Below are 24,244 nucleotides of genomic sequence, written 5' to 3'. Positions count from 1 at the left end.
CGTCCACAAGCCGCTAAATGCCAACAGTACTCGCCTGCTGTTCATAACAAGGCCATCTCAAAAGCGCGGTCTAAATAACCGGGTTGAGTCCTAGCGTCCAACATAATGGACACGCGAAATCAAAGGAATCGTGAAAAAAAGTAAGCGCGCCAAAAATTTAAATTTCGTATTCTGCGCTTATGCTGTTGTATTAACTTTATTATAAAATCAAAGATATGCCCTGAAAGCAGGTAGAAATACGAGAAACAGTGCTTACTTCTCCGGCAGCTGCCGTAAAACGCCGCGCCGCTGAATGCCGCCATTGTGGAATTGTTTCGGCAGGAATTTGAACGATGTATTTTCATCAATGCCGCATAGATGGCGCAAGCAGGTGTCCAATAAGTTGGACAGTGTGGTTTCATGAGGATGAAAGCCTTGTGACAGAAGTGTTGTCTTATTTCTTAATGTCCAATATATTGGACAAATCCCCATAGCGGGGACTCAGGAGGCTATAGCACCTAAGCCTGCAGTCGAAGTGTACAGGCAGAGTGCTTGATTTAAGAAGCCGACGACCATTTTACCGCCTCGCCTCGAACTGGTCGTCGTCAAAGTGAAGCTGCATGAAAGAAAAAGTGTTTTGAACGTTTGAGTCATGAGACTGCAGGTACGGAAGGATTGCACTGTGGATACGAGAGGCAAACTGCAACCCCTTTTTATCCCGCTTAGGTGGTATTGTTGCCTAACTTCAAGATAAAATAAATGTAAGCATGACGGCTGCTTAAACTGCGAATCGAGCACATAAATAGAAAGCAAGACACTTATCTCGCAAGTTCTTGAATTGTCCGTCGGTTTCCAGCAGTCGCGTTTCACTTGAATTTCCCGCTTCTTTCTGCATCATGAGTCAAGGGGAAAGTGAAGGCACCTATGACCCTTCTCTGTAGCGGTTCTGCACAAAGGTATGCTGCAGCCTGGCATCGTAGAGTTTGCTGCAGTGAAACTGTGACACACGTTTCACTGCACATACCAAACCGTACAAGTCACCCCACCAAATATGACAGCGGCCTCGTTGAAACTGCAAGCACTACACAACGCGACAACTCCAGGCGCGCATATGTGCGTCCGTGTCAACCGCTCCGACACAATACGACCGCGGCTAGGCGCGGGCGTCGTAAAAACGTGCCGCCACCCTGTACGGTGGGAGGCGACGCTGACATCGAGGCACCTTATCGCATCGCCATTCTACACTCCGTTTCATACATCAGATCAGGTGCAACGCCCTGGAAGCTAAAGATACTTTTTTCAGCGGCTGCGTTCGCACATAGAAATAGTTTGCTGTTTCTTGACCCGTTCTTACCGAAAATTTTTTTCATGTAGGCTCCGTTCTGAGTAAAAAAAGAAGGAATTTACCCTCAGGAGCAATTCATGTACTTATACGGCGGCTCACACGTTGTTTTAAATCAATTTAATTTTCGGTATTTTTCTGAATACCGCCCACCGCGGCCGCCTCACGAGCATGCTCGCGGGAGCAAACATCGCTGGCGCGCAGCGAAGCATAGCCGGAAACGCGTGGAGTGATACATTTAGGTGGCCGCACTCTTTGCGTAGATAACACAGCGTTGCACCTGATGTATAAAACGGAGTATACCAGAAAGCTCGCATTCGTGCATAGCATTCGCCGGCAGCGTTTAACGGTAAGCATTACGGTTACATAAGCTGCAGATACTGGGATGTGTGAGAAGCAGTAGGCGATCTTTGGATGCTATGGGAAGGGGGGGGGGGGTGTTCAACTCTTAGAGGCGAAGCTTAAGCGTCCTCCAAATTTTCGTATCGCCAGTTGAACATATTCGTACGGTTCAGAGTATTCATTTCTGCAAGCGTGGCTCCTTAGCACATGTTATTCCGCCTTCAGCTTTCGAGGCGAGCGGACGTGTTATGGCTCGCCGGGCGTGCACCGTGTGCTGGCCGCGGTGACAGGTTCTCTTCTGCACCGTTGGATTATATTTTGCTGCTTACATTGTATTCGGGCGAGACCATTCAGCATGCATTTCATGCATGGCAATCAGGCAAGAAGATCATATCGGCTGGAAAGACAACTGGTCCGTCGCTGGATTTCAACATGCGACGTCCACAGCGAGGGTAGTGCGAAGGAGACTTAAGACGCTGAGATTAATATGCTGCCGCATCTCTTCAAGTTTGGAAGTGGCACTGTCCTTCATGTGACTCCGTGTCGGTCGCCGCTACGGTTGAGGTGCCGCAGGCAAGGACACATATGACATGACTGCCAGGCGCCACGCTGTGGGGTGTGCCGGTTTTTCGGATATGAAAGCCAAGAGTGTGCAACTAGTTACTCCCTAGTAAGCAAAACGCTCCTTCCCACAGATGACGCCCAAGAGAATATAATGGATGCGGAGGAAGCTGAGAAGTCTGCTCCAAACAGCAACGCCAAGAAACGCGTTCCTTGGCGTTCCCCCAAAGCCGTTTCTTGATGGGCACCGAGAAAGCTGGACGGACAATGCTTGGCAGCCACGTGTTGAGGAAGGCGGCTCAGGAGCGGGCCGAAACAGGCTGTACGCCTGAGCCACCGCTATTAAGCCAAACAAGTGAAGGGGAAGACATGAACGACAGTACTGAGGCGACTAGCGCAGGAGAGAAAGCAGACACTACCGGGGGGACCAGGGCAGGCGGGAAGCATCGCAGAACGAACATTCCGAAGTCGACGGAGGACAGAACTGAACACAAGATTAAACGCCTGAAGCGTCAGTGGCATCGCGTTGCTGGCGCCAAGGGTGAAAAATTATGTCCCTGAAATCAAGTCGGCATAATCTTCGCCGCTACGGAGTCAGGTTAGTGAGAAATAACGCTCCGGCCTTCTCACTGCAGGGTAGAGCCACGTTAATTGCTTTACTGCTGGCTCTCGAATAAAATGGGTATGATTGCACCACTTTACCTGCACCATTACGCGAGAACCGCTCAATGTACGGGGTCTACGGCCAAGTCGCAAGCAATATTGGTTCAAAGGCATAATTCAAGTGACAGACTAGGTTATCAAAGAAGAGGCGGCCGACAGCATTGTCCCATGATTTTCTTTACGGTACAATGCGTGATCCGTGCTGTGAGAACATCAGCCCCGTGTGCGTTGTTTTGTTAAAAATTATGTTGGAATTGTCCTGTAAAACGATATTCTTCCACCTTTAGACGGGAATCTTGCCTGTTAAGAGGAAGCTTTAGCTCGGGTGCTCCTATCTAAATACATGTAAAGGAGAATTTGTTTTTCTCGGCAACCAATGCACCAAATTTGGCGAAGTTTCTTGAATTCAAAAGAAAAACATAAAATCTAGTGACTTTTGGTTTCAGTTTTTTTATTTAGGTTGTACATTTCTGATCAAAATTGACAAAATTTGAAAATTTTCAGAATACAAAACTGTCAAGTTTACAACTCAGTAACTCAGCAACGAATAATGATGTCACAATTATGTAAATTACATCTAATGGTACATCTAAAACAGGCAAATTGATATGTTGCGCATGAATCTCGAAAAACTTAACATGACAATACAGCTTTTTCAGAACCCTAGTAAAGAAAGTGACAAGCTTACGTAAAATATAAAATGACAAATGAAATTTCGGCGCTTTCAGAGATCTACTGGAGGCTGTTCACAGAACCGCTACATCTGTTCTGGATGCAGGGCTATTAATTTGTAAACTTGTGCTTCTGTCTTTTTTTGAACTTTGCAATTTTTGAAAATCCTTTTAGCAAATTTCAGGCCCTATATCGAAATGCTGCTTCCACTACACAGTAGAATTTAAATTTATACCTCAAATTCAACAAATTTTATTAAAATTGATGCTGAGGTTATCTCAGAAAAACGTTTTTGCGTTTTACATGCGTTTGAATAGGCCATGTTGGAGTTGGGCCCGTGCTAAAGTTTCTTCTTTAAAGCGTGGTTAGAAGAAAGAAGGATATATGTGCCTTGGGGAAGCAGGTGGTTTCTTGTGCAAGAAAGCTGAAACTATTTAACGTGTTTCAGTGATTGTAATATTGACACAATCCCTTGTGATATGTTAGAGAGAATTTTAAAGAGAGACCTACCCCTCAATCCACATGACATTTGTTTTTTACCGCCTGAACCCGATTTTGAACCGGTGGACGTTATGTTTTCTCGGACTGCACACAAACTAGCGTAGTCTGTTAGCACATAGGCGCTGTGATGTTAAAGGCCGAACTGCGCATATTTTTTGGGGATGGTTGTGGAAGTACTTGATGTGTACAAGACGATTCAGTGCGATGAATGAGATGTCTGTGTTGGATATTTTACCACACTTGAAAAAATGTGATCTGTGATCGCAAACACCTATGCAGGCTTGTAGTCAAGCTGGAAATAAGGGTTAAAATGCTTTTACCCAGTGGGTAAGACAGTCAGCTGCTGAGGCTTAGGTCACAGGTGCGAAACTCACCATAGCTTAAGTTTTCTTTATTTTTTACGCATTGATTTCATTATAGTGATTCGCCTTACACGAAAGAGAGAAGGACGGAGAGGTTTCCCCGTTGGGTAGGCACATAAATGCTTATGCATTTAAAAAAAAAACATTTTGCAGTTTCTTCCCAAAGGCGGTGCATCGATTGCGATAGCAAATAATGAACTGTTATGCGAAGTAACTATATTTGTTTTATCGTCCCTATACCTTCCAAACTTAGGCCCACTAACTAAGTTAACAAGCATGGTGTCACCCGCGCACAAGCCAACATGAAAACATTTCACTTTCAAACCGCGGAACCTCGCTGTAAGAACACTGATGTGGTGAAACGCGGCAGCAGCAGCAGCAGCGAGCGAAGTGACATTCGTGCTTTTATGCGAAGCATATTACGAGGGCTCAACCCAGCTCCTCAGGCGCGGCGGTGTCGCCTTGAATACCACGTGACACCGTGACGTCACGACAGAGGAGAAGTGGCTTTGGCTCAACTCTTGCAAGATGGGCTGGGTGGGAATCGAACCAGGGTCTCCGGAGTGTGAGACGGAGACGCTACCACTGAGCCACGAGTACGATGCTTCAAAGCGGTACAAAAGCGCCTCTAGTGAATGCGGAGTTGCCTTAGAAACGAGCTGTTTCTAAGGCTCAGGCGTGCATCGCTTGCTCAGGCGCACATTTCGTTGCCGCGCCGAACGCTGCGTTGCTCGACGCTCACCGCGTCCAATGCGGGGCGTCCAAGGCGAAGCAGAGTAACGCATGAGTTGTTTCTTCGTCTAGCCGAACCAAATATAGCCAAGCAACAGCAGTTCACCAAGCTAAACAGTGGTTCAACAACTAAAATAAAGGCCAGTATGCTTCGCATCCTGGGCTTAACCTTACCTAAGCCACAGCCATTTTTTTATCGTATCAACGCAAAGTGAGCTCCGAGAACACAGAGCACGCACAAAGCTACGAGCCTCTGACGCGTCTACACTCGGCTCCCAGCGCAGATTGCTCCCAGCATACCGCCGCGCGACAGTGCGCAGCCGCCAAATGCGTGGTTGGTGCCGGCATAGAGCGTCGCCTCACATCCCTCCCTTTCCCCGTGTGCCTCGTAACCTTGGGTTACTTACGCACGACGGAAGATGGCACGCTTCCTCCTTGCTTTCGTCTCTTTTGCGCGGGCGAGACCGAGCTGCGATCGTTGGCTCCGCTTGCGCGCCATCACTCGCACATACACGCTGGAACCTCACGGCGATGGTGACGCCCAAACCAACGCCGACGACGGAAATTCGCTTGGAATGTCCATATTATTGCTATCGCAATACAAATCCATGCAATAACTCTTCTAGGAGTTCTGCAAGCATGCGTAAGCATTGTGGGAATTGCTCATCTCTACGTAACCCTGTCTCATTATCAGTGTTAAGAAACTTGATTCGTCCAGTACAAACGACAGCGCTGCGGCATCGCGAACTGGTGCGGATGGCGGCGCAAGGTGCATTGATAACGCAAGCATACTACTGCAGATGGCAGCGACAGGTGTGCCGATTACATTCCAATCATCATAAGCCGTTATCGATCTTTAGTGCCTTCCGTCTCCTTTAAGCAGTGACGCAAATTGTGACTGCTTCAGGTTAATCTGAACCAACTGCGGTCCCGCGTTACTTCCTTACGCAACGTCGTCGTCAAGCCTCAGCTGCATGGAGTGAAGTTTCAACGTGATTGCGCGCGGCACATGCAGTCGCGGACGCTCGCAGCATCGTTTTGAGCCTATGTAGTAATTTACAAACTACAAAGTAGCGCTCTTTCGGTATGATTTGGGTTTGTGAATAGAATAACCGGAAAATATCTAACACATACGCTTACGAATGTTTCTATAATGCGCTTGTAAGATTTCCTTGCAGCCTTTAGGGGATACAGAAGGCGCTGCCGCTAACTTGTAGGTGTATGGCAATCGGAATTAACGTTTGCGGTACTCCAGCATTTAAAAAATAGCCCCTCCCTTTCTCGAGCGAGTTCCTGGGAAAGTTCAAGAAACGCAGCCAGCACTTCTGCCGAACGCGCGGTGCGCGGCTCGCTCCCGCTGCCGTTTCTCAACCGCAGCCTGCTCTTCGGGTGAATGAACCAAACGCGATCTTCTCATCTGACTACCGGGCTTGAACTGGCGAGATACGAGGGGTGCAAGGCGAGCGAACAGGCGACCTCCTCTAGAGAGAAGGGACGCCTGTGAGTAACTCGCACCTTGCGCTGAGTCTACTTCATCCATATAAAAATTGGGGGACGCGTAAATTCGCCTTCAAGAGTGGAACGCGACAGCGTTCCCGTCGAGCCGCCCAGGGGTGTAAGACAATGGACTACGGCGCGGCGACTACGCGCCCCGCATCGGACGCGGTGAGCGTCGAGCAACGCAGTGTTCGGCGCGGCAACGAAATGTGCGCCTGAGCAAGCGACGCACGCCTGAGCCTTAGAAACAGCTCGTTTCTAATGCAACACCGCATTCACCAGAGGCGGTTTTGTACCGCTTTGAAGCATCGAACTCGTGGCTCAGTGGTAGCGTCTCCGTCTCACACTCCGGAGACCCTGGTTCGATTCCCATCCAGCCCATCTTGCAAGTTGTTTTATGCGAAGCATATTACTAGAGCTCAACACAGCTCCTCAGGCGCGGCGTTGTCGCCTTCAATACCACGTGACACCATGACGTCACGACAAAGGAGAAACGGGGCGTCAACTCGCGCCGTCGCTCGCGGCGTCGCCTTCAAGGCTAACACCATGACGTCACGACAGAGGAGAAAGGGGGCTCCAACTCGCGGCGTCGCGGTGGTATATAAGCAGGATCCGCAATGCCTTGCGGGATCGCGCCCACTTCGGCAGCGATGCGGGAGTGTGTGCTCACTGTAGCGGCGCTGATGAGAGTGGTGGTTGGCGTTGCTACGCAGGCTACGTATGTGCTAGAGTCGCATTTGGCCTCGTCCACGTATGTGGCATGTTCGTCAGCGGAGTAGGTGACGTCTGTCTTGTGCTTTCAGTTGGCGGCGCCTATCGTGGGGGCCCGGCAGCATATTCTTGGCCATGGGTTTGATGACGAGCTGACTGCACACTCCAGTCGGCAGAGGACCAGTGGGGTAGATGTCACCTGTAGCATTGATGTTAAGACGGTTAATAATTTAACGACCCTATTTCGCATGAGAAAGACGGTGTATCTGTAGTGTCTTGTGTGCCTGTGAGGTTGTTGAGGTTGAGCTCTGTGAGGTTGTTTTTACTACAAGCTGGAGGAGATGCTGTCTGCTGGCAGACTCGTGCAGTCCCACGGTCGCGTTGTACGACCAGCGGATGGCGCTATTTTCCGCCTCTTCGTCTTTGCAGCGGAGGTGGTAATAAGGGTATGTGTAGACAATCCTAGTAATGAGGTAGGCTTCTGTGAGGCGCAGGCGTCGGTCTCTCGCATTCCCCTGCGGCGAGTGGCGATGCGGTGTATTAGGTCGTTGATTTGGTGAGGTGCGGTTTGGGCAACACCTTTTTACGCGACAGCGTTAAGGAGCTCGTGTCGCAGAAAAGCCGGAGTCGTCGGCTTCAGTGTCAGCGTCGTCGCGTTGGCCGTGAGCGTTAAATCTGGGAAGGCACTCCATAAATAATAAAAAAAGCAACTTGCAAGATTGGCTGTTTGGGAATCAAACCAGGGTCTCCGGAGTGTGAGACGGAGACGTTACCACACAGCCTCGAGTTCGGTAGCTCAAAGAGGGACAAAAGCGCTTCTAGTGAATGCGGTGTTGCCTTAGAAACGTGCTGTAGAAAGGTAAACTGCGGTGTATATAGGTAATTATGAGCATGTAAATTACAGAAGTCGCAGTTACACGAGTAGCGAAGTACGTTTCCGCTACATTTCTTCTGTGCTCTGCACACATGCAGAGCCTTCTTGCGCCAAACAAAGAAAGCCCCTCCTCTCAATGTACGGTGCTGCCCCGACGCGTGGCGCGCCACTCGCCCCATGATAGCGTCCGCCTTCGTGGCGCATCGCGGCCCGGCTCTCCGTGCCAATCGTGGCGTTTCCTCGCGTAGATCGTTTGCGTGCGCGGTGCGAACGGGGTGCGATAATGCTATCGCGTTCCAATCTTGAAGGCGCAGAGCGCCCTCCAAATTTTGCATCTGCAATGTGGTGGTAACGCGTTCGTGATTGCAGTTAACTTCCGATTAGCCATTTTTACAGTCCAGTAAACCAAGAAAATATAGATTCTTTGTAGCAGAGTATACTTTAGGCACATATTCTTGATTTTTTCAGGTATAAGGAACGTGCTCCATGGCTTCGAACTCATGTATGGCTTTTTTTTTTGTTGCACTCATTACAATTTACTTGTGCACACTCCAATTCCCCAACAAAACTGGTGCCACGCGGAGGGCCCTATAAATATATAGGCTATTATAACGTGTTCTAGCGGAGCGCTTAACCGGAAGTCTCCCGGGAACTCGCTTTGTAAGCGTGAATATGGTCTGATGCTTGAAAAACGAAGAATTGACGCAACAAGTGTCGTCTCATTTGGTAAGCGTGGGTTAAGCGCAATGGTTTGGACGCTACGTATATGCGCAGCGAGCTCTGCTGCCTGGAAGCTGAGACCAAAAGGGTACGAACGCGCCGATTATCTTCTGCATCGAGAGGCGCCTTCCTCTTGTGGCGCTCGCTTCCCTCGCAGCGCCAAACATAATTTCGCCGATTTCATAGATTGCGGCATCTACGCCTGCGCCTAAAAACACATCCATTGAGAACGGAACCCACAGTTTCTGCACGGGAGGCGGCGAGGCTGCTGCTACACAAAAGTGTAACTGAGGTGGTGGCCTTCTGACAGACGCCCTCCCTCGTTGTAATGCGCGTTCAATTTCCTTCGCAACGGTTTTACTCGATGAAGTTAGACTTAGTTCGAGGAAGAATAACATACGTAATGCAATAATTACAACATATCGCAAATAACGTTCATTACTTTAATCACTTTAATTACTTTAATCAATTTATAGAACATAATGCAATATTCTAGTTGTAGTTAGTTTGTAAGGCATATCGCTTTGGAGCAAATGCTGAGGCTGGCACCGGGATAGAGATATGTGCCATCACACTTGGGATAAACACGCACTGTTTTTCCAATAACGTCTTTGAGAAAACGTTTTCTTATACATTGAAGCACAAAAGTAACGGAACTTCGATTTATTCCGTCGCACACTTGGAAAATTATTACCTTGAAACTCGTGCGATCCTGAGAATTTGCTCCAAGAGGATACGCCTTGCCAACTTAGCGGCTACAATTCGTAAATTAAAATATGTGCGCCCTAGCAATTACCCAAATCCTCAAACGCTGCGTACACCGCTTGGGCGCCCATACCTTGAAAGTGATCTGCAATGTGGACAAAGTGCGTCGAGTGCTGGCAGCGCACACCTTTGCACGTTCCTTTCTGCCGCAACCAGCACCTATTTGTGCATATAACGCACGCTTTATTTCAGGAATTTTCTGGATTTATTATTGTTTAGGTTATTTTCATTCTTTAATTCGTAGCTTCGTATATTTTGTGTCGTAGTGACATCTTCCCTCCCTCTCTTCTAAGTGGTCGTCATTTCCGGCTTTCTGTTATCAAGTTGGCATGTGTTTGAACAAGACAAACTGTTCATTCGCACAAATTTTCTAATTGATGTTTCTATTCTTACTTTATTGCTAGTCATTTTCACTTGTGTGTCTTTTATTCTCTTGCTGATATATTACTTAATTTTCGCTAATGTACTTTTGCATTTAGAAAAAACGGTTGTTTTTGCACACGTCAAATAAGCGTTTCACTTTCAGTATTGCCTCAAAGCCTGTTTCATCATTTGGTTCTTGTTTTCATTCCATGATAATGGATGATCATTCATAGAAATCCCGTATCTTCTTTTATCGCGCACACTGCCCACGTGTTCTCTAACTTTCTGTACTCACGCAGCACCTTCCATTTTTTTAAAAATTAAATTATGGGGTTTTACGTGCCAAAACCACTTTCTGATTATGAGGCACGCCGTAGTGGAGGACTCCGGAAATTTCGACTACCTGGGGTTCTTTAACGTGCACCTAAATCTAAGCACACGGGTGTTTTCGCATTCCGCCCCCATCGGAAGCCTTTTTTTTTTTTCAACTCCGCGAAGTTACAAGACGATGTTGGTAAGATTCAAGCGGTTCTAGTTGGCCGGATTGGAGCGTGTAAACTGCAGGCAGGCGCAGCGTTGATTCATTCAATGTAGCGACGTTCACGGTGCTCACAACGCTGCCTACAGTCAAGTTTGTTTTTCAGTGGAAAACACAAAATTTGTAAAATAAAACGTTGGTGCCGGATACCAAGCGTCATCATTTCTACAATTGACGGTACTCTTACCATTTCCTTATTAAATAACATTTTCGCAAAATTAGTACATCTCGAAATTGTGCAATTTCGTCGAGCTCATTCATTGACGGATTCTGTTTTGGGGCCTAATAATCATTTTGAGTTAATTTTTGTCCAACATGCACCAAGCACTAAGAGTTACTTTATCGCAACAGTCATTACGGATAAAACTGCAGCTGTGGGATTAGCGCGCAGAAGATGGGGCTTAAGGACTACGGTGAAAACTGTTGGTAAACGCATGGTGAAATCATTTTCTTATGTTTTCTTGATTCCGTTACAGAGGGAGCCCATTGTCATGTTCGGGGGTCTACTTCTCGCGTTTGCCTTCTTTTGTCTCGTCTGCAACACGAATGGGCTTAGAGTTGACGACGCTGATGGAGGATACATCGAACTTCGAGTCTCCATCCACCCAGAAACCAGTCCAAATGAAGCGATTGTCGACAACCTAAAGGCATGTGCGAGATTTCATGCTTTATTTTATGCTACCCGTAAAAGAATGTTATTAGATGCGGTACCCAACAACCGTCGGATCTCAGATGACCAATAGCGTTGATTTCTTCTGTTACTACCTTGGTCCTGGTGCGACCTTTAAATATAATTATAATAGGACAGCTGTTACCCATCATGTTGTATTACCTAAGCGTTCGTTGTTTGTTTTACTGTGACAGGTTAGATATCTAGGCATTCTAGCAGAGCATGCCCCATTGTTCCCCCAACCTTAACGCAGCAAGCACATGCTGCTACTTCGTTGGTGTACCTCGCTTTCTAACTACGTTTGCTAAGGCGTCCTAAGCCATCCTGATCTCGCTTCGGAAAGTACAGACCTCCGCTCCGAGTTGTTGTAAGTAGTTTACATCCTGATTTTGTTTTTGCCTCTGAAGTAGCGACACATGGACATATTATAATCAATCGTTACCACTCAGGACGTGGCCTCAGCTTCTCTGAGTCCGTTTAACGTTCTTTGTCGCCATAATGCTTAGTATATTGGTCGCATACTTGACGGTATGCTCCCAAGCTGTTTTCCTCCATTGTGAGTCAATAATAGTTTGTCTGTACTAATAATTTGTCTGCAATAATTTGCCCGAATACCTGTTAAATCTCGCAACCTACTTACTTTCTTTAATGTTCATCTGTGGTTCTTCGAAATCAGTTTACTAGGAGCGTCCTCACTTCAATACTCTTCCAGCCTATATTACCCTGTAGGTCTCCAGTTGTAGTCTACCAGTCAGCACTCAACACGAGGCACCCCACTGACCTGCGGTTGCGATCAAGGTTTGGATTGCACATCGGGCTTCAAGCAAACAAGCGCATTTCGATGTGTAATTCATGAAGCGATTATACTTTTTAATATACACCGCAACACTTCCTAACTATCGTATCCACAACTTGTGTGTTTCGCTATGGCTGCATTTCTCTTCGCCTTTGCTGTTGTTGTTTTTTTCTTTGTTTCCATAAATCTCTTGCCATTGTGAAGCCTGTGAAGAAGAAGATCGGCAGGCTAAAAAGCCCCGTTGCCATCGCGTGGCTCGTACCCAGTTCGTTCGCTGGCGGCGCCCTACCTGCTGTTGCTGCGTTGGTCGCTGCTTCTCTACGACCCGAATAAACCCCCTTTGCAATTGGTGGAGGTGCTGGGTACAACCGGAATTCTGGAACTTCGCAACCGGACACTGCAGCCTGTCTTCATTATGCCGGAAGAAGGACCACCGCAACCACTACCCGCTGCCCCAATGACTACCGTGGTCTGCCCCGGTCCGTTGGGTCAACGCGACCCACCCATCTTCAGTGGTACCGAAGACCATGACGTAGAAGACTGGCTCGCTGACTACGACCGGATGAGCATCCACAACCTCTGGGACGACACTAAAAAAACTGAATTACGTATCCTTTTATTCGAGCGGTGTCGCCAGCGTGTGGCACCGCAACCATGAACGTGATCTCACGACGTGGCCAGCCTTCAAAACTAACGTGACGGAGGTATTCGGTCGCCCCGCCGTTCGCACGCTTCGCGCCGAGCAATGCTTGCGCAGTCGTGCGCAACAGTGTGGGAATACATTTACAAGTTATATAGAAGATGTTGTCGACCTCTGCAACCGCGTTGACGTCACAATGGCTGATGCCGAGAAGATCCGCCATATATTAAAAGGCATTGAAGACGACGCCTTCCTGATGCTGTTGGCGAAAAATCCGGCGACAGTCTCTGAACTTGTCAGTCTGTGCCAAAGCTTCGACGAACTTCGCAAACAACGCATAGCCACCCGCCAATCTGCTCCTCAGGCGACTTGAATGCCGAGCTTGGCTGTTTCCCCGGATAACACGCCGCTACTGCTACAGATCATGTGGTTCGTCCGTGAAGAGGTGGCTCGTCAGCTTTCTCTGATTCCCCTTACACACGGGCAGTCGAAATCTCCGTTGGCGCCCACTCTCCAATCTGTCGTCAAGGAGCAGGTAGCCGACCACATTCCACGTTCTCTCCAGCAGGCTCCGGTTGCCGCTCCCCTGACGTACGTCGAAGTCGCTTCGAGGCCTGCGCCACAGGCCTACGGTCCCCTTCGCCCACCTTTGCGCCCGCGCGTATCCGCTCCAGTCCGGCCACTGGTGCAGCATGCATGACCTCAAGAGCATTGGCGCATGGAAGACAATCGCCCGATTTGTTTTTATTGTGGCCGTGCTGAACACGTAGCATGTCACTGTCGCCTCCTTACACCGAACGTCCCCAACAATGTGCGTCCGTATGCACCACGTTTCCAAGAACGCCGCAACTATTCGGACACCTTTGAATCTCCTCCTGTTGTCGACACCGCATTCTCCGCCACTCGCCGTTCACCTTCTCCTCGCCGCCGCTCGCTTTCCCCCATGCACCAGCGTCGGAGCCCTTTGCGCCAGGAAAACTAAATATCGCAGTTCAGGAGGCGAGAACTGCGGTGCCAGCGAAATGTATAAGGCCTCACACTTCCCCGAAGAACGTTATTGAAGTCGCAATAGAAGGAACATTGACGTTAGCACTTGTCGACACCGGCGCTGCACTTTCAGTGAGAGAGCCCGTATTTGCCGCAAGATAGGAAAAGTGACGACGCCGCTTTCGGGACTGTCTCTTCGAACTGCCAACGCGCAGCACGTCAAGCCTTCCGGCGCCTGCACTGCTCGTGTCGTAATTAAGGAGGTCCTCTATACCATAGAATTCATCATGTTGCCATCATGTTCACACGACGTCATATTAGGTTGGGACTTTCTCTCCATACATCATGCGATCATTGATTGCGCCCGCGCCGAAATCGAGCTGTTTCAGTTTTCGACTGATATTATCACTGACCATAAGGCCCATTGCGGCAAAATCTCTGTTTCAGAAGACACCATTATACCTGCCTGGTCTTTCACCTTTGTCAGCATCTCTTGTGACTATGTAGATGACGGCACAGTACTCTTCGCTCCGTCTGAACTCTTAGTTCGCCGCCGTTCACTACCACTGCCGTTCGCCGTCCTCGAGTTCCAAGCTGGCGCCTCTCTAATATGCGTCTCAAACCCATCGGCGGAACCAATTACTTTACGCCGCCATGAAAGCCTTCGCAGAGCAGAGCCACTGACCTCATCTCCAATATTTGACACGATGGACGACTCCACTTATATTGCTGCTCTCAAGGCATCGCCTCCTCTGTAACTGCCGCATTCTTTTACGCCAGCTATTGCCAGTGACCTTACGACAATGCAGCGCGAAGAACTTCTTCGCTTGCTCCAAGGCTTCTCTTCCTCCTTTGATGGCCATGCAACATCACTCGGCCCCACAACGACTGTTTCGCACACTATCGACACTGGGAGCCATGCACCAATTCGACGGTGTCCCTACCGAGTATCGGCGACTGAAAGACGCGTTATCAATGACCAGGTGAACGATATGCTCAATCGCGGTGTCATCCAGCCTTCTAGTACCCCTTGGGCATCACCAGTCGTCCTCGTTAAAAAGAAAGACGGCACCATACCATTTTGCGTCGACTATCGAGGGCTTAACAAGATTACCCGAAAGGATGTATACCCGTTCCCACGTATTGACGACGCACCTGACTGTTTGCAAGGAGCGGAGTTTTTTTCCTCCTTAGATCTCCGCTCTGGCTACTGGCAGGTGCCCATGGCTCACGCTGACTGTTCTAAAACCGCGTTTGTAACACCAGATGGCTTGTATGAATTCACTGTCATGCCGTTCGGTCTCTGCAAGGCGCCCGCCACCTTCGAACGCATGATGGATTGCATCCTGCGTGGCCTGAAGTGGCATACTTGCCTCTGCTACCTAGACGACGTTGTCGTCTTTTCCCTGATTTTCCGACCCATCATCGGCGTTTACATCAAGTTTTGACCAGTCTCCGGAATGCTGGTCTCCAGATTAATTTAAGAAAGTGTCGATTTGCGGCTCGAAAACTGACTATCTTAGGCCACGTTGTCTCCAAAGAAGGCATTCTTCCTGATCCTGATAAACTTCCCGCCGTATCGTAATTTCCGAAGCCCACTAACTTGAAAGCACTACGCAGCTTCATTGGCCTATGCTCCTATTTTCGACGTTTCGTTCGCAATTTTGCTACAGTGATCGCAACACTTAACCAGCTTCTTCAAGGCGACAATGAACTTTCTGCTTGGTCGGAAGCCTCTGATGATGCCTTTACGACTCTTCGTCACCTCCTCACGTCTCCGCCAGTCTTGCGCCATTTTGATCCAAGTGTACCTACAGAACTTCACACTGACGCCAGTGGTGTCGGCCTTGGTGCTGTGCTCGCACAGCGCAAGAACACTCATGCCGAATACGTAGTCGCTTATGCTAGTCGCGCCCTCACGAAACCTGAGGCCAATTACTCAGTCACAGAAAAAGAGTGCCTCGCTATCGTATGGGCTCTTCAAAGATTTCGTCCATATCTCTACGGTCGACGCTTTGACGTGGTGACGTATCATCGCGCTCTTTGCTGGTTGTCCAACCTAAAAGACCCGGCGGGCCGCCTCGCTCGGCGGGCCCTCCGAATCCAGGAATATGATATCCGTGTTGTCTATCGTTCTGGACGCAAACACTCTGACGCCGATGCCCTCTCGCGCTCCCCAGTTACTTCAGATAGCAGCGTTTCTACTTAGAGACATGACATCTCACCACTTGACATCCTGGCCATGGCATTGGAGCAACGAAAAGACCCATGGATCGTCATGATATTCGACTTTTTGTCAAATCCTCTGGCAACTTCGGCATCTCGAGCGTTACGCCGACAGGCGAAGCATTTCGCAATCCGCGACGGACTTCTATACCGCCGCAACTACCACAATGACGGCCGGAAGTACCCTTTAGTAGTGCCTCGCCACCTACGACAAGATTTATGCTCCGCTTCTCATTCCGACCCGCAGTGTGGCCACTGCGGAGCGTCAAAAACCTACACATGGCTTCGCCTACGATATTATTGGCGAGGGATGTACACCTTCGTCCACAAATACGGGCGCTCCTGCATTGCCTGCCAGCGATGCAAATGTGTCCCGCATCTCTCCACTGTACCTCACCAACCACTTCCCTGCCCAGCTCAGCCATTCGGCCGCGTCGGCATTGATATATACTCTTCCATCTACTGGCGCTGGCAACCGATGGATTGTTGTCGCCGTAGATCATTTGACACGGTATGCTGAAACCGCTGCCTTGCCTGCTGCATCAGCAAAAAACATCGCCTCGTTCATACTAACCAACTTCGTTCTCCGCCATGGCGCCCCTCGTGAACTGTTGAGCGATGGGGGCCGCGTATTCCTCTCAGACGTCCTGCAGTCACTCCTATCTGAATGCCAAATTATTCACTATACTACTACTGCTTATCATCCACAGACCAATGGCTAAACAGAACCATTCAACAGAACTCTTGGTGACATGCTCTCAGTGTATGTTGCATCTGACCACTTCAACTGGGATCTTCTACTTCCGTTCGTCACTTACGCATATAACACTGCCTCTCAAGCCACTACTGGATTCTCGCCATTCTTTCTGCTTTACGGCCGCCATCCCTCGAGCACCATTGATACTGTTCTCCCGTACCGGCCGGACCCTGCTGAATGCTCACCTGTTTCTGCGATTGCTCAGCACGCCGAGAAATGCCGACAACTGGCCCGTTCTTTGACGTCTGCTCAACAGTGCCGCCAAAAAAAGCGCCATGACCTCAATCCTCCGCCTCACCCCTTACCCGTCGACTCACTCGCGTGGCTTTGGGTCCCGCCTGTTGCTGCTCCTGGCTTTTCATCCAAGCTCCTCCCGAAGTACCTCGGGCCCTACCGCGTGCTTGCACAAACATCACCATTGAACTTCGTGGCCGAACCCTTATCGCCATCTCCCGATCTCCGTCGACGAGGGCGAGAGACTGTACACATCGACCGGCTGAAGCAGTACTACGACCCGCCCACCTCTTCCTAGGTCGCCAGGATGGCTACTCTTCAATTGCGGGGGTGATTGTGACGAAGAAGATCGGCAGGCTGAAAAGCCTCATTGCCATCGCGTGGCTCGTACCCAGTTCGTTCGCTGGCTGCGCCCTACCAGCTGTTGGTGCGTTGGTCGCTGCTTTTGTACCACCCGAAAAAACCCCCTTTACAAGCCATAAAACCAGGTATCTCTTCGGCTACCCGAGGCGCATCCCGGCCCTGCATAGAAGCAGTGTAGTAGAGCTTTTGTTGAGTACCATAACACAATTTTCTAAGGCTAAATATAAATCTTAACGCCTTCCTTTCCTGTGGAAAGTATTGGCCAGGCGTTGCATATCAATTTCCTTCTCTGCATACAAACCAATGCCATTCGCATGAAACTAACTTTGGAGCTGTTGCTCTAATATCCTGCCTGCCTGTTTGTATGGGAGAATGAACCGATGCTGAATAATTGCAGCCCCTTTTCCATCCTTACTACGTATACTTCTGCGTACCTTTGTACTTTGTTCCTTGGATATTTGAGCTTTCTAATCACTTCTCATCGCTATTCATTCAATGCAAACAGCATTTTCTAAGTAAATGTCCTTAAAAGCTGTACATAGTCATCGCCTAAGCATTCTTGTTCAAGAATTTCCACAAAATTATGCGGTTCGCCTTATATTATGCTCCAGTAATGCCCAGAAAAACCATTTTAAAGGTCTTCTTTTTCAATTTCCTGCCAGTGGCGCTGGCATAATGAGCATAATGGTAGTGATGATGATTTAGTGGGAGCCCATTAAAAACGGTGTGGTGACGAATAGTTACGAAGTTTGCTTGTGGTAATCAGTTATGCTACTTACGTTTTTCATTCTATCATTTTTGTATACTGGTTCTTAACCTTCTTGCTCTTTTCTGAAAACTTCTATATGTTGTACGGCCACCTATCCTGTAATGAATCCGATCGTATCAATCAGCTTCTTGCTTCTTTTTCAACAATAGTCTAAACCCCTGTTGCTTATATCGACTGCTGACAGCTTTATTCTTCCGTCCACTACAGACGCTTCTGGATGGTACACGTTACCGGTAGGTCTCACTGGGTGAAGCCCTTCGCATTCCAGTAGGATGTGCTCAGTGGTCACCGGAGTTTGCTGCACCATACACATGCCTCATCTAGTTCTTAATATTTGCTTCGGTATCTTTTCTGCGTTATTTTTTTCTCATTCTCGAAAATCTACACGATCATTTTTATTTTTATGTGCATCGAATTCAGTGCCTCTGTTTCTCTCTCTCTTTATCCAATGTTTATGGTTGTCTATTTACACTTTCAATGACCTTCTACTTGGTTGCCAACTTTAATGAACTTTTACATCATTCTGTGAACATGCTTTTCAGGGAGGGATACTTATGCACTTTAGCCGCAATTTCTTTGATCGAGGTTCCTAAGTCTTCAAAATGAATTTTTCTCTGCGCTTCTCTGTCTTCAAACAAAGACCAATCTGTGTCAAATATCCATTTTAAGCACAGAGTGACATTTGGCAACTGTATCGCTTCCGCCATTACCCCTTTCCATATTCGATGCACCATCTCATATTTATTGTGGGCTCCAAGTGCTCTTATGTTTCCTTTTTGCTGCATTGCACTTGCCTTTTATTTTCAGATTACCTTGGCGGGTACTGCAGGACATCTTTTGCTTCGTTTCTGTATACGCACAGACGTTTATACTGCTTGAATATTTGTACAACTTGCTGTTGAATTGACACTGCGTAATTACTCTTGGCTTCATTGATGATCATAATTCCCGATTTCTCTGTGCTAAATTAAGGCCTAGATTTGTCGCAACGTTGTCATACATATTCCCAAGTGCACAAATGCATTGCATTGTCCGCAAGTAGTACTATGTCGTGAACATGCATCAGTCTGGGGACCTTCAGCTGTACCATTTTGCCGTCATTAGGCATATATCATAAATATACCCTCATTCACTGTTTTCCAGTCGCGTTTCTGTGCCCTTAACATAAGACGTAAAAACGAATGGTGAGAGAGGGTGGGTTGATTGATGGATGGGTGGATGGGTGGATGGATGGATGGATGGATGGATGGATGGATGGATGGATGGATGGATGGATGGATGGATGGATGGATGGATGGATGGATGGATGGACGGATGGACGGATGGATGGATGGATGGATGGGCGGACGGATGGATGGACGGATGGACAGATGGACGGACGGACGAGGCTCAACAATATAAATTGGGCGGTGGCTTGCCCCACCTAGCCGTCAAAAGAAATTTGTTTCTTACTTTGTGGATGGTGAAATTTGTGGGATCTCCCACGTGCTGTTAGGATAAAGGAAAGATGGCACTGTAGTGCAATCTATCGCAAGGGTATTTATTGCAACTTTCATACACTAATCCCTTCTAGCCGAATTACTATCCTCTGAGCATGTTGATAGGCGCGCGTCAAATCTCGCAAGCCCAACTCACCACGACTGGATATCGAACGCGTATGTTAGCCCCATGCCGGACACCAATGCCTGGTCGTTCTCGCATACCGTGATGCTAACGGTGGCGTCGAACGATCGTGTTCGTCTATTCCGGTGTCCTGCTACAAGGCCTCACGAGGTGGTCTCGCAGTGGTACGGATTGGTGCACGTGCGGAATGTCCTGGTCACGTGCCGAAGCCGAGCCAAAAAGGAAGAGTTTACTCGCTGTAGCGCCCGACTAACCCCGTCGCTAGGCTACGTTACCACCGCAACACTCGCGCCATCTCTCGTAATATACTGAACCACTCCGACCGCCACTGGTGTTTATGAACGGGGATAATCCTGATTTCATGAGATGGGAGAGCCATGTGGGGAAAACATCACTAGGAGATGCACGAGATTCGAGCATCCCCACATATTTCGCTCTTTCCTTGATTTTAGCCACCAGTCATATAACCTGCGTTGGGTATTTCTACCCACTTGAAGTAAAATTTTCCTCCGTAGTTCCTAAACGCCAATGCTTTGAAAAACGTCAGCCCCATTGCTTTGAAATGTATATTGAGGCTGCTGATAAGAAATTATCAATTATTCTGCCTTTTCCTTCCCCTCTCCACAAGGACAGCATAATGGGGTTATCCCTTGGTACTTCGATCGGTGCCCCTTAGTTTGCAATACTCCCGTCCTGCTTTCAAAGAACAAGTAGTTTTCCCTAGAATTAGTGGGAACATTACCATTGGCAATATTCTCTATCAAAGTTGTCTGCATTCACACTGATCATTTTGTCTGAATCCCTTTATTCCCCGTACCCCTCGCTGTTTCTTTAACCTTTTTTTTTTAAACCGATGATTCTCGGTGTACCGCAATTGCTGTCGAAATAGTTTTTAGACAATTTACTTGTTTTTACAAGTACAAGTAGCTGTACAAGTACAAGTAGCTTTAAGTACCTCATGTACAAATAGCTGTAAACGTTGCTAGCCCACCGCACTCCCCCTTTTCTCAATTGCGCCTTCCAGCTTCCCCGCCCTTGAATGATTCCCATCCCATGTGACCCTGTACCACCTTACTTTGTGTGTTTCCGTCTGCTCTCAAAGCAAAGCTACCTACTCCACGTTGCTTAATTCCCAACCTTTGTCGAACTCTGATCTAATGCACAGGAATGCATTGCCGAAAGTTATAACCATCATCCCTTTCTAATCCCTCTCACCACTTCGTACCTATCATAGTTCCACAGTGCCATATTTTACATCACAGCTGAGTCCCAGCTACTTTTATTCTTTACATATTTCTCATGTTCCGTTACGCTCTCAGCCCGACTGCTCATCCATACGCCATGATATTTTACCGATGCCCTACCTCCAGCGGAACCTCCCGTATTCTATACTTGCCGCCCTCATTATCATTCATAATCAAGACTGCCAATTTTTATTACTAAACTTCAAACCTAATGTATCTCCTCTCTTTAGTGCAGATGTCCATAATTCTACGCAACTCTTCGTTGTTGTCAGCCATTGTCAGTAAATTATATAATCTACGTATACCAGTCTTGGTAATGATTCTTCAATCTATACTCCTTGGAGGAAAAAAAGAATGGTTGAAGCCAAGTCCACTGCTATAATTTGGTTTTTGATCCTTATAGCTACAACATGAGCAACAAAGACGGTTTTCATAAAAAAGGCGCAAGACACGAAGACGAAAGGAACACATGCAACAGGACGCGCGCTGAGCCCTGTCATATGTGTTCCTTTCGTTTTCGTCTTTAGCGCATTTTTAGGAAAACTGTCAGGAGAATAAACTCGCCCAAAGCTAAGGCATTGTTGCATCAAGAAAGGTGATAGAGGTTCCCCTTCCATAAGCCCCCACTGGATCTCTATTGGCTCAGATGCCATTTCCTCCCGATTTCATAAGCACCTTCTTACTTTTATTGAGATTTTTTACAATATTGGCTACTCCATCTTTCACATCTAGTACGCACTTTATGTCCCACGAGTGGTCTTTCATTGCATTGTCATAAGCTTCCTTGATATCCATAAATGCCACCCACAGGGGCCTGTGTTCCTTTCCTGATTTTTGTAGAAGAATGTATACACTGCGTCGAGGACAACCGATTGCCCTCTAACCACCTTTGTTTCCAGAAAAGATTTTGCAGGCTCCCCAGCATCACCTAGCCCGCAACGCATGCCTTCAGTCTGTCTTTTATAGTCTGCATGACTGCCCTTTAAGCCACTGAATAGCTGTCATGGAATGCTAGTTGTCAACGGCGGCTTCTTCAAGCTTTCGCTTATACGCGCCCAGCAGCGTTGCCGGACTTCGCCTCGCATCTTCGTGTGTGGCTCGAGCTCTTTGCGAACCTTTATTCTGTATCAACTCTCCTAGTCATGTTCATTCTCCGTAGTCTTCACAAATCGAGCCTTTTACAGTCAATTATTGTGTTGCCCACTACCTCTCTTAACGTTTCCTAAGATTTTGGGCCCACTGACTTTATTTCTATAATTGGAACGCCATCATGGCATGTGGACTTGTCACTAAGAACGCTCTTTTCTGCACATTTCCTCTCTTATTGTTGGAGTGGAGCCACTTCGTTACTAGTCTATCTTCGTCATATGAAGTAGATTAAACGTTTCTTTCTTCAAATTATTTTGTCATCCTTCTCTCAGGATGACTGTCATTTGTCTGGGTGCTTGTCATTGATAGATGCATGTCGTTGAGAATGCCAGCCATCTTTCCAGGATGCCTGTCATTTTTCAGTCAGGATGGATGGATGGATGGATGGATGTTATGACTGTTCCCTTTGGAACGGGGGTGGTGGGTTGCACCACCAACCTCTTGCAATTATACTGCCTAATGTCCTACCTAGGTTGAAAAATAAAGAAAAAAGAAGAGAGAAGAAGATGAACTCACACAACCAATTTCCCGACCCCCTAGTGTGAACTTTGCCTTCATACGTCTCAGTGTTTTGTCGTTTCCCTACTTTTCTTTCACTAAGTTTCCAATTGCCTCTTTTCACTATTGGGGACATGTTCACTTTTCCCCTGCTCTGGCTGAATCCAACGACTATAAAGAGGCCAGTGGTGCCGAAATCGACCGCTTAGGATGCCGAAGCATGTCAGCGCGACGTGGTGGCGCGACGCTGAACCTCAAGTGAGGCTAATTTAATAGGCACTGCGCATGTGCCTTCTTGTATTATTCGTTGGCTTGACGTTGCTACACGCGCAGTGCGACGAAGTTCCCGGCACACGAGCTTGAACAGCGTGGCACCATGGGGCGCTGATATGCTCTTGCCGCATGTATGCAGAAATTCGTTGCATTTTCTCTCACCTGCAAAAATCTGTAAGGGAGCCCCCATGCGTCTTCCTTTGCAATAAGCAGGTGCATGCTCGCAGCCATTGCGGGAGAGGAGGGAGGAAAGTTTTATTGTACAATGTAGTCTGGTTTACAGAACGCTTTCTTGTCCAATTATAGTTGACGCTTTTTGCACAGTCATACGCAAGCTGATGCGGACGCGTAGCCTAGCGGGTACTAGGAGTCGGTGCCTAACTGTTATGGAAAACTTGGGATGGGCCAGGAAAAAGGGTACTACAAAGAAAGAACAAAAATTTGTGCAGTTCGGAGGTGGAAGGGGATATTGAAGAGTTAATTCATTTGGTCCCGTGTATTCAAAGACGAGTAGGCAGGCCACGTCCGCGTCATTAGGCTTATGGTGAAAGCCGCGTCACATTCTCAGTAGCTGTTCGAGGCCTGCTGCAGCAATGCGCAGAGAGTTCGGCATGTAATAGCTAGTACAATTGGCGAGCAGCAGTGTGAATCATTTTATTGTTGAAAATGTGATTCGGTCGACTAATGTCGTCGTGCGAAGTCTGACTAATGGAATAATGCGGGATCCAGTGATGGATTGCAATTTACGCTTTCTTGGTAACAGTCGACCGGCGCCCAAAGTGCCATCTGATGCACCGGGTAGTGAGGCTGTCGAGAGTGCACCAAATGCATGATATCCGTGCGACCATGTTGAGGCTCCCAGCGACAATACGGAACTTGTAAGCATCGTCAGCAAACTCTCGTAAGAAATCCCCCACCATATCGCTATCCGACATGCGTGGATTTCACGTGTGCGGAGCTTTAGGGATCGATGCGTGCCGTGCATGTGTCTCCTGACACTTGGGCCTTCGGAAGTGAAGTGGACTCCGTATTTTTGTGATCATGATGGTTTCATCCTTTCGGCACAACAGTTAGTTGGTCTCATGTCAACTATTCTAATGACTTTCTAACTGGACCAACAAGGTGTCAGTCGAAAATAAAAATAGAATATTGGAATGTTGACTAGCTCCCTCTAAGTGGTTGAAAATAATATTTAAATAAGATTATTCAGAAATTCTACAGTTCTAAAATTTATTGGAATAAAGTTCGTAAAAGTACGCAATTAAGGAATCATTTCGATTACAAGGGCTCTTAACCGGGCACCCAATGCACCTTTCAGGGGCGCTCTCGCATTTTGCCCCTTAGAAATTCGACAGCCGTGGACGGTACTCAAAACGAGTGACGCCGTGTTTCG

At 47.8% G+C, this 24,244-nt stretch overlaps 1 long non-coding RNA gene across 1 annotated transcript in view; it reads left to right on the top strand.

Moving 5' to 3' along the window:
- Positions 1-11,265, top strand: part of LOC139061295 (uncharacterized) — a 108,369-nt gene extending 97,104 nt beyond the window's left edge. Inside the window, exon 4 of the long non-coding RNA XR_011515344.1 lies at positions 11,099-11,265. This is a non-coding gene — a long non-coding RNA (uncharacterized lncRNA). The remainder of the gene's footprint in view (positions 1-11,098) is intronic.
- Positions 11,266-24,244: the final 12,979 nt, after the last annotated feature.

Source organism: Dermacentor albipictus, chromosome 6 (genome assembly GCF_038994185.2).
Source record: "Dermacentor albipictus isolate Rhodes 1998 colony chromosome 6, USDA_Dalb.pri_finalv2, whole genome shotgun sequence".
Classification (NCBI taxonomy): Eukaryota; Metazoa; Arthropoda; class Arachnida; order Ixodida; family Ixodidae; genus Dermacentor; species Dermacentor albipictus.
The sequence above is the reverse complement of the archived record's forward strand: the minus strand, read 5'-3'. Positions and strand labels throughout refer to the sequence as shown.